Consider the following 15087-nt stretch of genomic DNA (forward strand, 5'->3'; position numbering starts at 1 on the left):
TATTCTCTAACTCTGTCTAGCCTCTGTTCTATGTAGCCTCTTCAGGCAACAGCAACAGATACAATGTTTCCTCTGTTCCAGTCACCTGGGACTTCACCTTACTGTCGTGACTTTTCAAATATGATGGAGAATGTCTTGGCAACTACATCAGCCAATTCCCTCAGGACTCTGGGATGTATCTCATCAGGTCCCATGGACTTTTGTACATTCAGGTTCCCTTTAGTCAGTTTGAGTCAGGTGTCTTGGTTATATCCACTCCCGACCTCTTGCCCACCCACAGCCTTCTGGCCTTTGGGGTTAGAGTGTGGGGAGTGATTGGAGTGACAGTGCTGATGCTGTGCCAGCACTGCTCAGCAATAGACAAAACACTGGTGAGTTATCACCACATGTCTAGTTATAAATACAAAGGAAAGCACTGTGAGGGCTGCTATGGGGAAAGTTAACTCCATCCCAGCCAGATCTAATACAAACATCTTCATAAATGATCTGAACAATGGGATTGAAAGCATCCTCACCAAGTTTGCTGATGATAGGAAACTGCATAGCAAGGTGAACACATCTGAAGGGAAAACCATCTTATAGAGAGACCTGGACAGACTGGAAGAGTGGGCTTGCAAGAACAGTATGAAATTTTACAAAGATGTACAAAATCCTGAATCATGGTCAGAATAACAAGAGCCCAGTACAGGTGAGGATCTGTGTGCCCGGGGAGTAGCCCTGTGCCATGGTTTGACCCTGGCACAATGCCAGTGCCCCCATGAGGATACCCTCTCCCTGGTGTCTGCTGTGAGATGTGACCAGGAATAAGCAAAGCAGGCTCCTGCTTAGAAATAAAGAAAACTTTATTAACTAAACTACAAGAAAAGAAGAAAAAAAACACAAGGAAAATGAAAACCTTACAAAAGCATTTTCCTCCTCCCACCCATCAAATTTCCCAATGCAATACATTCCCCCAAATCACCAACTCTCAGTCCGGCACCACCCTTTAGAAAACTCAATCTTCAGTTCATAAGGAGGAGAGGAGTCCTTCTTGCACCATAGGCTTCCCCTGGAAACACGTTGAAACCTCGTGTGTTTCCATGTCACTCAGCACCGCCCGGAAAATCCTTTGCCATCATGACATCTTCCTTCCATGTCCAGTGCTCTCACCACTGTGCATGGATCAGAGCTGCTTCTAGGGTTGTCTTTCAAGGATGCCTTGTCTCACTCCAAAAAAGGCACAGTCTCTCCTTCGGGACATCTGTCCCCCCCCAAATTTTTCATCCCCTGGGGCCGAGGGGTACTCACACTGAACCCTCCTGGTTCTGAGGCACTGCCTCCCCCTAAATGCAGTCTCTGTGTCAAAGGAAAAAAAATGGTTCCGTCTATGGCCACACAAGAAAAGTCCAGCCAAAAGGCCACTCCATCATCTCTGCCCCCACTCAAGAGTCTTCTGCACTTCCCTTGTGGCCCATCCCTTCTTATCTCATCTCTTATCTCTCTTCTCATTCAGCTCCAGGAGAATCAACATTTGCAAGGTTTCAATCATGCAAGAAAAGGGTTAAAAATTTCAGTCTCTGCCTGTCCCAGAGCTCTGGAACTCCCACGCTGCCCTGCCGGGCATCTTCTCGCCGCACTCCCCCCCCTTCTCCTCCTGGGCCGGCCGCTATCAAATTCAGACGCTGGCTCTCTCTCTCTCCTGGGGGGGGCTGCCCGATGTCTCTTGGTGCTCCTCCACCCTTCCATTCTCAAGGGCCTCTTCATCCCCCATCTCTGTCCAGGCCCAGGCCTACCGCAGGGCTGCCCCTCCTCCACCCAGCAGCAGCAGCTGAACGGGGGAGGGAGATCCAACTTCTTTCCCTCGAAGTCCCAAGAGAGCCTCCCTGGGCAGCAGCTCTGGTTTTTAACCCCTGTGTGTTCTCAGAGGTGTGTCCTAGCCTCAGTGGCTACATCAGGTGCCAATATTAAAATCTGAGCACCCATTGGTTTGACTACAGCATCCCAGAATTCCCATTTTCCGGTCAAACCAGCACACCTTGCTAAGAGGGACATCAGGGTCCTGGTGGACAGGCTGAACATGAGTAAGCAACGTGTTGATGCAGCAAAAAAGGCAAATCAGATCCTGGCCTAGATCTGCGGGGACATTATTAGCAGAGATAGACTTGATAACACTCTCTGCTTGTCAGGCTATACTCTCTTTACAAAGAGCCACATGGTAAAGACAAGGTGCAATAGGTACAAGTTGCACCAGGAGAGGTTTCATCTTGATATAAGAAAAAAATATTTAAGTGAGAACAATCATTCACTGAAACAACCTCCCCAGGAATATGTCAGAGTCCCCCATTACTGGAGGTTTTCAAGATGTAATTGGACAGGGTGCTTGATAATCTCATCTAGGCTCCCTTTCCCACAAAAGGTTGGACCATATTATATTTCAACATTATTGCATGACTTGTGAGGGTTCCTCAGGGTGAGAGAGATAGACGAGAATCTTGCTTCATGATCAGAAGGCTGGATTTATTATTTATGATATATATTACATTAAGACTATACTAAAAGGAATAGAGAGAGAAGTTGCAGAAGCTGCTAAGCTAAGAATAGAATCGAAATCTAAAAACAAGAGAGCTCTCTGTCAATCTGTTCCAGAGCGCTTGGTCCTGTGATTGGCCCTTAATTGTAAACATGGAACATGAGCCAATCACAGGTGCACCTATTGCATTCCACATCAGCAGATAATAATTGTTTACATTTTTCTTCTGAGGCCTCAGTTTCCCAGAAGAGGAAAAATCCCAAAGAGAGGATTTATGAAAAAATGTCTGTGACAAACATCAGTTCCAACCTGGGCTGTTCTATGATTCTATGATTATTCTATTCAGAGCAGTGAAAGTAGAACACAATCCATAGTAGGATATATCAAGTTGAATATGTAAGCTATTTTTGTGTGTGCTTGCTGAGTCATATTAATTTCTGGAAATGAATTGATTTCTTCAGTCCTTCCAGCTCCCTTTCTGACTTTTCATACACTTAATGTCTTCTTGGTATCTGGAATAAAGATGTGCCTCTTTTATTTACCAAAATACAAACATTTCCCAACTGAGAAGTGTTTTGCGGAGAAAAAAAGAAACCTCACAACTTCATAAAAGTTGTAAAGCTCAGTATGTTTTTAATACGGCGCACACCTCGGACCCATGCAGAGGAGATCCTCCTCAAAAGGCATGCGTACCCCTGGAGACCTCAGGTCTCCTTTTATCCCCCTTCCAAATGCATATGCATACAGTTTCACAATAGGTTCATACATATTCATTCCGCGTGACATTTATCGCCAGTTCTTTATCAAAGGAATTCCTAGGTCGGGGGCAAATTGACCTTGTGGTCGTTTCTGTTTCTTTTCTCTGTCCCATTGCTGTCTCTGGCATGCATCTTTTCCTTCAGCTTTGGCCTCACAGACTTTTCACCTCTCCTAGACACTTCACCTTATTCAGAATGGATCTCTACTCTGTCTCAGAAGAGATACTTTAAAATAGTAACATATCATTCAAATTTCCTCTCCTTGCCTTGAGCCAAGAAACATTCATATGTTTGGTTTGTGGTAAATTAGTTACTATGTAGACAAACTATCTGTTAGTTCAACTATCTGTTGAGCTTTGGGTAGAATTTCTTAAATTATAGTTAAGAAGCAAACTTCCAGCTGTTTAAGGAGTTGGTGAATGAGATCCCTTGGGTACCTGTCCTTAAAGACAGAGGGGCTGAACACATCTGGAAACTCTTTAAGGCCATTTTTCTTAGAGCACAAGAGCTCTCTGTCCCAGGGCACAGGAAATCAGGCAAGGCAGGCCGGAAACTGGCACAGCTGAGAAAGGACCTGCTTCTCAAAGTGAGGAGTAAGAAAATGTGCTGGTTTTATCATTGGAGCCACCATGGAAGTGAGTTTGAGAGGAGCTGCTGAGAGCTTTCTCTGTGCCTGATAAAACTAATCAATGAGTCGTTTTGAATATTGACACTTTGTTAAACCACTAGAAAGCTGAGCATGCCTCTGTCAACACATATGTTAAAAATTAAAAATCCTGGGAATTGTCTCTTTCTTCTTCTGGCCTGAGAGCAGGTAACAAGGCTGGCCCAGTCCCCCTGTCTTGGTCACGCTGAGCCGGGTCAAGCGGGCGCTGCGGCGGGGCTGGGCCCCATCGGCTGCCAAGGCCGGGCTGGGCCGTGGCTGTGGCTGCTAGCATCTTGCCGCTACTAAGCCCTGCGTTGCCGCCAGCCCAGGCTGAGCTGGGGTCCGCCCGGCCCCGGGAGCAGCTCTGGGGCAGGCCGGCTCGGCCAAGATTCTGCCTCCGTTGAGGTTCATCCGCAACCACTGGGCAGGTGGAGGAGAAGCCATCAGCCTCCGGCTTTCTGCTGCTGTGTTCTAGCCTGGCTACTGAGATCCTTGCCTCCCACCCCCCCCCAGCACAGCCGCCCTCTACCATAAACAGCTCCACCACCTCCCAGCAGAAATCACATGACCATATGCAGGCCTGAGTGAGATATTAACTCTTTCAGTGCACAGATAAGACTCGTAGACCTTCAATCCTCCCTCGGGTGAGAGAAAAGGATAGAGCGAGAACACACAGGGGAACAACATAAAGACACCAAGGTCAGTGAAGAAAGAGTCAAGTCCCAGATGGGAGGGATGAGGAGATGCCTTGATCCTGGGGCTGAAATCCTCTTGTAAAGCTATGGAGAAGAATGTAATTGATACATCAGACACTCTTTCCCTGTAACTCATGAAAGAATGGGGAGATTAAGAGTTCAAATTGTAGATATGAGCAAAGCTAAAGCAAACAGATGTTAAGGTAGCTGTGATCCTATGAGAAGTTTGAACAGAGAGAGAGAAGAGTGATGAAGATCCTTTTCCCCAGGCAGAGAAGATCTCTGTTCTCAGAGATGAAAATGATCTCAGAGATAAAGAGAACCTTTGCTCTTGAACAGCTCATCTTTAAAAATAGTACCCCATAAGTTGACATAGCCCGTAAATGCAGCTGTAGGAAAAGCTGTGAAAAATGGGAGTGACTTCATGATTGCAGATTTTCCCGGTGGCTGCTATTCATGGAAATTAAAAGCCACAAGAGAACTGTTTTCTTGTGGAGAAGTCTCCATAAATTGACAGGAGGGACTTCTCTCCCTAAGTGAACTGAGGAAAGACTATTCTAGAAGTGACAAACTGACTAAATTGTTTCTGTACATTTTTAGTGGGAAAGAAAAGGTTGTAGGGGGAGGGGAAGTGTTCTAAAGGTTTTATTCTGATTCTTATTATTCTTTTAGTTACTGTTAATGAACTCTTCTTTATACCCTTTTCAAGTTTTGAGCTTACTTTGCCTTCCTCCTAATCTTATCTCACAGCAGGGAATAAGTAAGTATATTCTAGTGGGTACGCTGGCATTTGGCCAGCACACAGAAAGAAATACACAGCCAATGAAAGCAGGGACAGGTGACCTAGGGAGAGGACAGGGAGAGGATTTAAATGTGTAGACATGGGATTAGGAAAGCTAAGGCAAAGCTGAAATGGGACTTGGCAAGGGATGAGAAGATAAACAAAAAGAGATTCTATAAGTACATAGGTGTGAAAAGAAAGGTCAAGGAGAGTGTACCTGTTGGTGATGAAATCAAATGCAGAAGAAAAATCTAAATGTAAAAAATCAAGATGAGGGCAATGGGAAAAACCACACTGATACAGTGTTTTAGTTTAGAGCGACACAGATGTTTTCTGTCCTCTTCCCTTTTCCTTTCCCATTTGAACTCCCTCTTTATTTTAATTTTGTTACAGATAAACAACCGCCTTCTGATTGATTGCCAGGATCTGTGCTAATTTTGTAACACAGGCACGTCTCAAGCATTCTATGCATGTGATTGTTTTCAGTCACAGTAAATCAAACACACACAATTGGTCTTCCAATGAAGTAATTTCCTACAGCACGCTCAACAAGCACAAATTAGCAGAGCCTCTAGGGCCAATATTCTCTTGTTCTAATCTTGATTAGCATGCCAGATGTTTGGCACTGATACCCCATCTGCCCCTTTTTTGTTTTTTGTGCAAGGGGTTCGTGGAAATCACGGCGTACACCTGGACTTCATCTCCTCAGAGGTGACTGTTGTTTCTCCAGATGAGTCACAGAACTATAAACACACAAAAGATTAAGAAACCTCCCACTCCCACAAAAGCCCAAATGCATAAATTAAGTCACTCAAACCAGTGTTTGGGGTTAAGCTATTATATACACTGTTGGACAACTCATTCTATACATTTTGTTCTGCCAGGTTTTACACACTTGCCTGTTGCCATTAATGTCGCAGTACAAGCTAGCTTGTACTGAGCATTAATCTGGTTATAAATAAGAAACCCAGCTCGCTTCCATAAACCAGCCCCTAGGCTGACTGACAGGGGTTTCACCCAATAACATCCTTCCTAAGGTGCAAGCATTTCACTAGCTCAGAACCTGGGGGGTGTAAAGATCAGACCAATGAGCTGTCTAGACCCGGGAGTTTTGAATTGCCTATAAAAGTAAGCTCCGAACAATAAAACACACTGTTTGCTGATGACTAATGAAGGTTTGTCGGGTGTGTCTGTCTCCAATGTTTGACCACCACCGTAACACTCGCCATTTGGTATTTTAGGGATTGGGCTAAATCTTGCACTTTGCTGTTAATGCTAGTAGCAAAGGCACCCTGTAATTGGGCTTTAACATGTTCTCAGCCTCAAGTGACTTGATTCCAGTGAAGGGGAGTAGCACACAACCCCTGATGGTGGTGTTCCCAATCGCAGTGAAGTTTCAGGCAAGTGTTCAAAGCTTCTTGTGGCTCTCCTAACCACACTAGCACTTCTTCTAATGCTTCTAATCTAGCTAATGTTTGTTGATCAATACTTGTTTGCATGGCCATTTCTGCTGTAGAATTACCTAACACATCAGTAACAGCATGAGCAATTTACACAGCTTTTATAAGCACAGTTGTTGCCATAGCAGCTGTAGCTGCTGTTATTATTGCAGAGATAAAAAAGCTATTAGCCAGCTGATTAATCTCTTTGATTGGTTCTTGGGTGTTTTAAGTAGTCTTGTCAATTGTCGTACTCCTGATTCTTCTTCCCATTCTCCGGTCAAATTCACTGGAAACCATAATTCTGCTTGTCTTTGCATCAGTACAATAACAAATAAGATTAATTGGGACACATTCTGATGAGTAATACAACTAACATAATATGGATCAGTGATAGTCATGTTAATGTGTGATTCTCTACCTTGACCTTAACATCTGTTGTTGCCACAAAGTCATATGGAGGTGCAGTACATTGTCGCAGTCGGGGGAGACGGAGGGACGACACACATAAGGGTTTCATGCAGCAGAGAGAGATCTTAATGGCTTACACAGCTCTTATATACCCTATTCAAAAGACTCCGTGTTCAAATCTGATTGGCTATGATTGGTTACCACCCAGCTCATTGATGAATAGCTACCTGCTTGCATTCATGTCAGGGATTGGCTCTCTGTAGCCAAACCCCTCAGCCTCTTATGAGGCATACAGACCATCTGTATGCATTCATAGTACATATCATTACAGAATTGTTATGCCAATTGGTTAAACTCAGTTGATATGCCTCATTTGTCTTTGTATAATAACCATGACCTACATGTCACAGACAAAAAGGCATTGCTAAGTGCCATATTTTGGTTAAGCAAGGTCCAGAATTGTTTAAAAATTTAGCTTGCAACACAGGGCCTAAAAGCCCTCCTTCTGACCACTTCAATGTTCCCTTTGTCACTTTTCAGAAGTTTTAATGGTTTTGAACTACTACTTATTAGGTGTCCTCTCATTCTTCAATTATTTCTAGTCCAGTTCTATTGATTGTCTTTTTACCTCTGGTAGGTAGTCTATGTGAAAACCAATTATGCTTTGACACACTGATAGTAGTGCCTTGAGGAATTTTGCAAATGGGAAGATGAGCTGGTATGGCCAACATGGTGTTACTCATCACCTCACTACTATTAATGCCGGATATAGACACAAAAGTAAGATTTGCCAAGTGGTTTTGGGTGTTCTCACTGTCTTGATAGTGTAAGTGAAACTTTCTTGCAAAATCAAGGCATCCCAAGACAGGGTTTTTAGCAATACAAATTGGGAGCAACTCAGTATAAAATGTTTGGAACCATTATTTTTGATCCATTCTTTATTTTCTTTCAGAGGTCCCCATGGTAGAAGCCAAACACATCCTGTCCATTTTGTATCATTACTTGCTATTGGTAGTTCAGCATCCCACCATGTAAAGGGTCTAAAAATGGGAGGATCTACAACATGAGCCCAATATACCTGTTCTGCAGTCACCAGAGGCATGATAAAAAGAAAACAGAATAAACTTCTTACAGTACTGTCACTAGTTATGATTGCTAGGTAGGTCAAGGTGGTGTTCTCTGGGGTTGGTGCCACTCCTGCACCGTGTGTCAGGACTTCAGCTCTTGCCTGCACTTGCTTCAGCATGCCCCATGTTATGCTGCTGGCTGGTGTCGTGCAGCACCTCTTTGTCACTATTGAGAGTCTCTTCAACTGGAGTATCAGGGTATTGGACTGGTCTTTATAGCTCATGGTACAGTTTTACCAGATGAGAAGGTAACCACTTTGGGCCTGTTGGTGATAGAACACATGCTTACACTCTCCCCCATGTTAGCATATCTGTTGGGCTTTGCCATTGCACACCCAGTTGTAGATCCTTATATAAAACTTCTGGAAACTGGTTCTGCACACACAAACCTTCAGAGCAGTGTTGATTTGCTGGGGATCAACATTGGCGATCTGCATTCAAAAAATTTAGAGCAAATAAAGTGCGTTATCTAATTGTTCTTGAGGAGCCATATTCCCTCTATTTTGTTTTAATAACGTGTTTAAGTGTTAAATGACATGGTTCTCTCATGACTTGGCCCTGGGGATTGTATGGAATCCCTGTAACGTGTTTCATGGCCCATTGGTGAAGGAATTCCTGGGTGTTTTTAGAAATATAACCTGGGCTGTTGCCAGTTTTTATAGTCTTTGGCAGGCCCATAATAGCAAAGCAACGTGTCCAATGCTTATGGATGTCTTTACCTTTTTCCCCTGTGTGAGCAGAAGCGCATATTAGGCTAAAAACATATCAATGTGTCCTGGGGTGACGTTATGATGCTCTTCTTGCTTCAGCTTGCTGCTTTGCTTGCTCCCTTTTCTGCTCGTGCTTCTGCTCTGCTTTGGCCTCTGCTTATTAGCTAGTTCTAGCTAAACAGTCCACATTCCTTCCTGGACTGTTTCTCCTCTCCTGTTTCTGTGACCATCTCGAACCTGCTCCGGACTGGGACCTGGGAACACCGAAGCTTTGGCTGCAGCAGCTGCCCCAGCGCCAGAGGGACTGAGAACAGAGCAACCACCCCCCGAAAGAGACTTTCTGATTTTGTCATCTTTCTCAGAGCGATGTCATCTGGTATTGTTCATTTTGTGTGCTGGGGGGTGCTGGGCCAGTCAAATAAACAGGTTCTTTCCACCTCTCTCCAAGAAATTTTTTCCCGAACTGGTTGGGGGGAGGGGCCATGTGGGTTTCGCTTTCTGGAGGGGCCCTCCTTTGCAGATTCTTTAACAAATTTGCCCTAAACCAGGACACAATATTTGGCGTCCAAACGTGGGGTGAGAGAGAGAGTGGAAAAACCCTGTTATGACTGAATTTTAGTTGCTATTACTCTGTGTTCATTTAAATCAGCTGATGCCGAATTTTGCCCCAAAAGGCGAGAATAACTGCCTAAGAGACTCAAGTAAGTCAGCATAGACAGCAGGTATTTTATTACGACGCGTCGGAGAAACCACAAAAGGGATTTCTAGCTATCTCATGACAGAAGCAAGGTTTTATACAGTCTTGGGTGCAGGGTTACATCATACTCATAAGAGGCGTGGTGTGGGCGGAGCGTGGGCGGAGACATCTATTTTGAGGATTATTCTTGGTGGTCCTTCGGTGCCTTCCTCAAGGGCAAGGATCTTCTGATGAGTCTTCCTCTTGAAACTTTTGAACTCCTATCCTAATATCGTCAATTCCCGGTGTACTTGGCTTGGTTCCCGTGGCTTGGCACGGCTCTTAGGGTCAGTTTGACATTGGCACGGCTCTTAGGGTCAGTTTGACATTATTAGCTCTGATCATGCTTAGCTCGACAATTCCCTTATCCCTATCTCTCTTTATTGTTTGCCCTGCTTACCAAACTTCAAACAGAAGGATCCACCAGGATTGCTTCTGGATTAATGAATAACCTATCATACAGCATTATCAATAATTCCAGGATTGCTTCCGGATTAATGAATAACCTATCATACAGCATCATCAGCAATTCCTGAGTGTGGATGGGGGCGAATCCCCTTGTACCTAACATGAGACCACCCGCCGGTGATATGGGATATGGCTCTAGTGTTAGGGGTCGCGTGAGTAGCTAATGGGATGGGAATGGGATAGGACTGCTCAGGGTTGATTCTCAGTCTGTGGCTCTGCCTAAGCATTTTGATAACAAAATTATGTTCTTGTGCAGTAGTAAAATGCTGATCGGATGGGCAGTTGGGGGCTTCACAGCTAATAGCCATGCTTTTTGGATTCATAACATCTATTGGAATGAAGGTTTGCATGCATTTCTGGTCCCTAGGGTTTTTGAGATTTTAATAGCTCTCTGGTCCCTAGGTTTATTTTCTTATCCAGAAATAGCTTTAGTATTGCCCCTAATACGTAGTTTTTACATCAGAGGGGCAGTGACCAGAGTTGCTATCCTGCTGGGTTTGGTGGCAATAATGTGCAAGAAGTTTATAAACATGCTAGGGTCTGCTCCAGGTATGAATGGTTCATGGCTATGGTTACGCATCCAGTTTGTTGCAGGAGGAGCAGGAGGGAATGAGGTTTTTCAGCCTCTGCTTTCCTCCTTCTCCTATGAATCAGTTGCATCACTAGTGAAGGATGTTCAATTTCCCCTCAATGTTAAAGAAACCATCTTCCTGGTATTCAATCTGGTAACCTTCCTCTATACAGCCTGCTGCTTCTCTAGAATGAGGGCTGAGATTTCTAGACGGGCTGATGAGACCCCTGACTCAGGAGTAAACCCTGGTGTGGAAAATCCTAAGTGGTGTGGGAAATGGGAGGATATGGGCCAAATCCTGAAGGAATTCTCTGACCCTATAGTGTGGGATTTTTCCCATGAACTAATTCAGAACCCAGCTGAGGTGGGCAAATATCTGAAAGAGAAGTACCAGGATGAGCCTAAGGAGAGGAAGGTCATTGCAGTGAGCTGGGCCCTGGCATATGCTTATCGCACACTGCTAGATAGTGTCAGGCAGCAGACAGAGGCAGGGGGGCAGGGAGATAAATCAGCAACTGTCCCGGTGACTCAGGCTGCAGCCAACACCCCAGGCTCGAAGCCAACATCTAAACCCATGGCTGTTGCTACCAGCACTAGAAGTGGGAAATGCACAGACAAGACCAATCGATCAGTGGACGATGATGATGATGATGATGATGATGATGAAGGAGAAGGAACCTCAGTGCCTCCTGACCTAAAATCAGGAGTCAAAGCAGCAGGTGCAAGATCAGATGCCAATATTGAGTCCTTTTCCCTGAAGGACCTTTGTGGCCTACGGAAGGATTACACTCAAAGGTCTGATGAATCCATAATTAGTTGGCTGGTCCGTCTCTGGGATGCTGCAGGCGAGGCTACGGTTTTGGATGGCACTGAAGCCAGGGATTTGGGATCCCTGTCACAGGATCCTGTCATAGACCAAGGAATGATGAGGGGGGCTAACTCTCACAGCCTCTGGGAACAGGTCCTAAGAAGTGTAGCAGGAAGATACCTCTGTGCAGATGATCTCTATATGCAGCAGACTCAGTGGAAGACAATAGAGCAAGGAATCCAAGGCCTGAGAGAAATTGCCGTGGCAGAGATTATCTTCTCAGATGATGTAACAACTAGGAACCCAGACTTAGTACCATGCACGTCTGTGATGTGGCGAAAACTCGTACGACTCGGGCCACATGAATATGCTTCTGCCTTAGCCATCATGAAGAGGGATGAGAGGGGTGAGACTGTGCTTGACATGGCAAGGAAGCTCCGAGCATATGCAGATGCTGTACATGGCCCGACACACGCCAGAATCGCAGCTGTAGAAACACGTCTGCAGAACTTAGAGGATAAGATAGAGGAGAACCATAAGAAGCTTAGAGAGGAGAATAAAGAAGACCTTCTCCAAATTTCAGCAGTACAGATCCAAGGTTTCGATATCCAAGGCAGATGTTTCCCAGATGGTGAGAGAAGATACACCCCACGAGCTGGGCTGTGGTTTTACCTGCGTGATTGTGGGGAAAACATGAGAAGGTGGGATAGGAAACCTACCGCTGTTCTGGCACGACGGGTGCGTGAACTGAAGGAAGCCACCAGGAGGAAAGCAGCTCCAGTTGCCCGTAGCCGAACGGCCAGGTATGATGATGATGACCTGTTTGATCCCCTCGAAGGAACATCCAAAACATACACCCAGGGAAGGAAGGATAACCAGGCTTAGAGGGGCCCAGCCTCTAGCCAGGTAGAGGCCAGGGAAAATCGTGTTTTCTGGTCTGTGTGGATTCGTTGGCCTGGCACATCGGAACCACAAGAGTACAAAGCTTTGGTCGACACTGGTGCGCAATGCACATTAATCCCATCAAGACATGTGGGGACAGAGTCTGTTTCTATTGCTGGCGTGACAGGGGGATCCCAGGATTTCACTTTGGTGGAAGCTGATGTGAGCCTAACGGGAAATGAGTGGAAGAAGCATCCTATTGTGACTGGCCCAGAGGCCCCATTGTGGAAGTCCATCCGGAAATCCTTCCGTTTTTGCCTCACAATTGTCATGAGAAAAGGACCACCGAAGGGTTAAAAAACTGTTGAGCCAGTTGGGAAAGAAAGTCTCATGCGTATTTAGTGTGTTTACAGATGGTGTCTGCAGAACATGCCATGCTGTACTCGAAGGGGCATGCTGCCCTGTTCTGAACAATGGAACTGGACTTTCTTCCAAACTTCAGGCCTGGCTGGAACCCCCTCATCAAAGAACCAAGAACCCCTCTTGCACCCTATTGGCACCCCCATGGCACCCCCCTGGCCACCTCCTTCCAGAGACTGGGACTGTACCCCCTCCCAACTCAGGGAAGGGGGAGAACCTGCCCAGAGTAGACGTACCTGGGAGTATTCGGCCATGAAAACAATGGACTTTTCCCCTCCATGGAAACATAATTTCGGCCACCCTTCCCCCAACCAAGAACAGTATATCTGGGGTTCGGTTCGACTGCCTCTCCGAGTCTCCCCAAGACGTGTACCAGCGAGCATCGGCGGCGGGACCCCGAAGGCATCACGTCTTGGTAGCTATACCCCATTCCCTAACCTTCTTTCCTTCCTTTTTCCTTATTCTATCCTTCTCTTCCCCGGATCCTCTAACCAATGCATATTTAGCTGTAGTTATTATCAATAAATTCCATCTTGTTGATTTGCTACTGCAAACCCCTGTGCCTTTGTTGGTTATTTTTGCACCCAACAATCATTCGTCACCCGTTCACTTCGGGCGGACCTTCACACCCATGTATTTTGGGCATAGACTGCCTTCGAAGTGGGTACTTCAAAGACCCATAGACTACCTTCGAAGTGGGTACTTCAAAGACCCAAAAGGACTCAGATGGGCATTTGGAATAGCTGCTGTAGAGACAGAGGGCATCCAGCAATTGAACACCTTGCCTGGGTTGTCTGAGAATCCATCTGCAGTAGGATGCCTGACGGGAGAAGAGCAACGAGTGCCAATTGCCACTTCCATAGTGCATCGACAGCAGTATAAGACCACTTGAGATGCTGTGATCCCCATCCATAAGATGATCTGAGAGCTGGAGAGCCAAGGGGTGGTCAGCAAGACCCACTCACCCTTCAACAGCCCCATTTGGCCTGTGCGAAAATCTGAAGGAGAATGGAGACTGACTGTGGACTATCGTGCATTGAATGAAGTGACTGCACCACTGAGTGCTGCTGTGCCAGGCATATTAGAGCTCCAGTATGAGCTTGAGTCCAAGGCAGCAAGGTGGTACGCCACTATAGACATTGCCAATGCATTTTTCTCCATTCCTCTGGCAGCAGAATGCAGGCCTCAGTTTGCCTTCACATGGAGGGGAGTGCAGTACACCTGGAACCGACTGCCCCAGGGGTGGAAGCACAGCCCCACCATCTGCCATGGACTGATCCAGGCTGCACTGGAAAAGGGTGAGGCTCCAGAACATCTGCAGTATATTGATGACATCATTGTGTGGGGGAACACAGCTGCGGAAGTGTTCGAGAAAGGAAAGGAAATCATCCAGATCCTCCTGGGAGCTGGTTTCGCCATTAAAAAGAGCAAAGTAAAGGGACCAGCTAATGAGATTCAGTTCCTGGGAGTGAAGTGGCAAGATGGACGACGTCAGATTCCTACAGATGTCATCAACAAGATCACAGCAATGTCTCCACCCACCAATAAGAAAGAGACACAAGCTTTCTTGTGTGCAATAGGTTTTTGGAGGATGCATATTCCTGAGTACAGTCAGATCGTGAACCCTCTCTACCTGGTCACCCGCAAGAAGAACAATTTCCAGTGGGGCCCTGAGCAGCAACAGGCCTTTGTCCAGATCAAGCAGGAGATTGCTCATGCTGTAGCCCTTGTCCCAGTCAGGACAGGACCAGAGGTGAAGAATGTGCTCTACTCTGCAGCCGGGAACCATGGCTTGTCCTGGAGCCTTTGGCAGAAGGTGCCTGAGGAGACTCGGGGTCGACCACTGGGATTTTGGAGTCGAAGCTACAGAGGGTCTGAAGCCAACTATACTCCAACAGAGAAAGAAATCCTGGCTGCCTATGAAGGAGTCCAGGCTGCTTCGGAGGTAATAGGCACTGAAGCACAACTCCTCCTGGCACCCCGACTGCCAGTGCTGGGGTGGATGTTGAAAGGCAAGGTTCCTTCCACTCACCATGCCACCAGTGCTACATGGAGCAAGTGGATTGCTCTCATCACTCAGCGCGCCCGTATAGGTAAACTGAATCGCCCTGGGATTTTGGAGGTCA

This window comes from Zonotrichia albicollis, chromosome W, assembly GCF_047830755.1.
Source record: "Zonotrichia albicollis isolate bZonAlb1 chromosome W, bZonAlb1.hap1, whole genome shotgun sequence".
Classification (NCBI taxonomy): domain Eukaryota; kingdom Metazoa; phylum Chordata; class Aves; order Passeriformes; family Passerellidae; genus Zonotrichia; species Zonotrichia albicollis.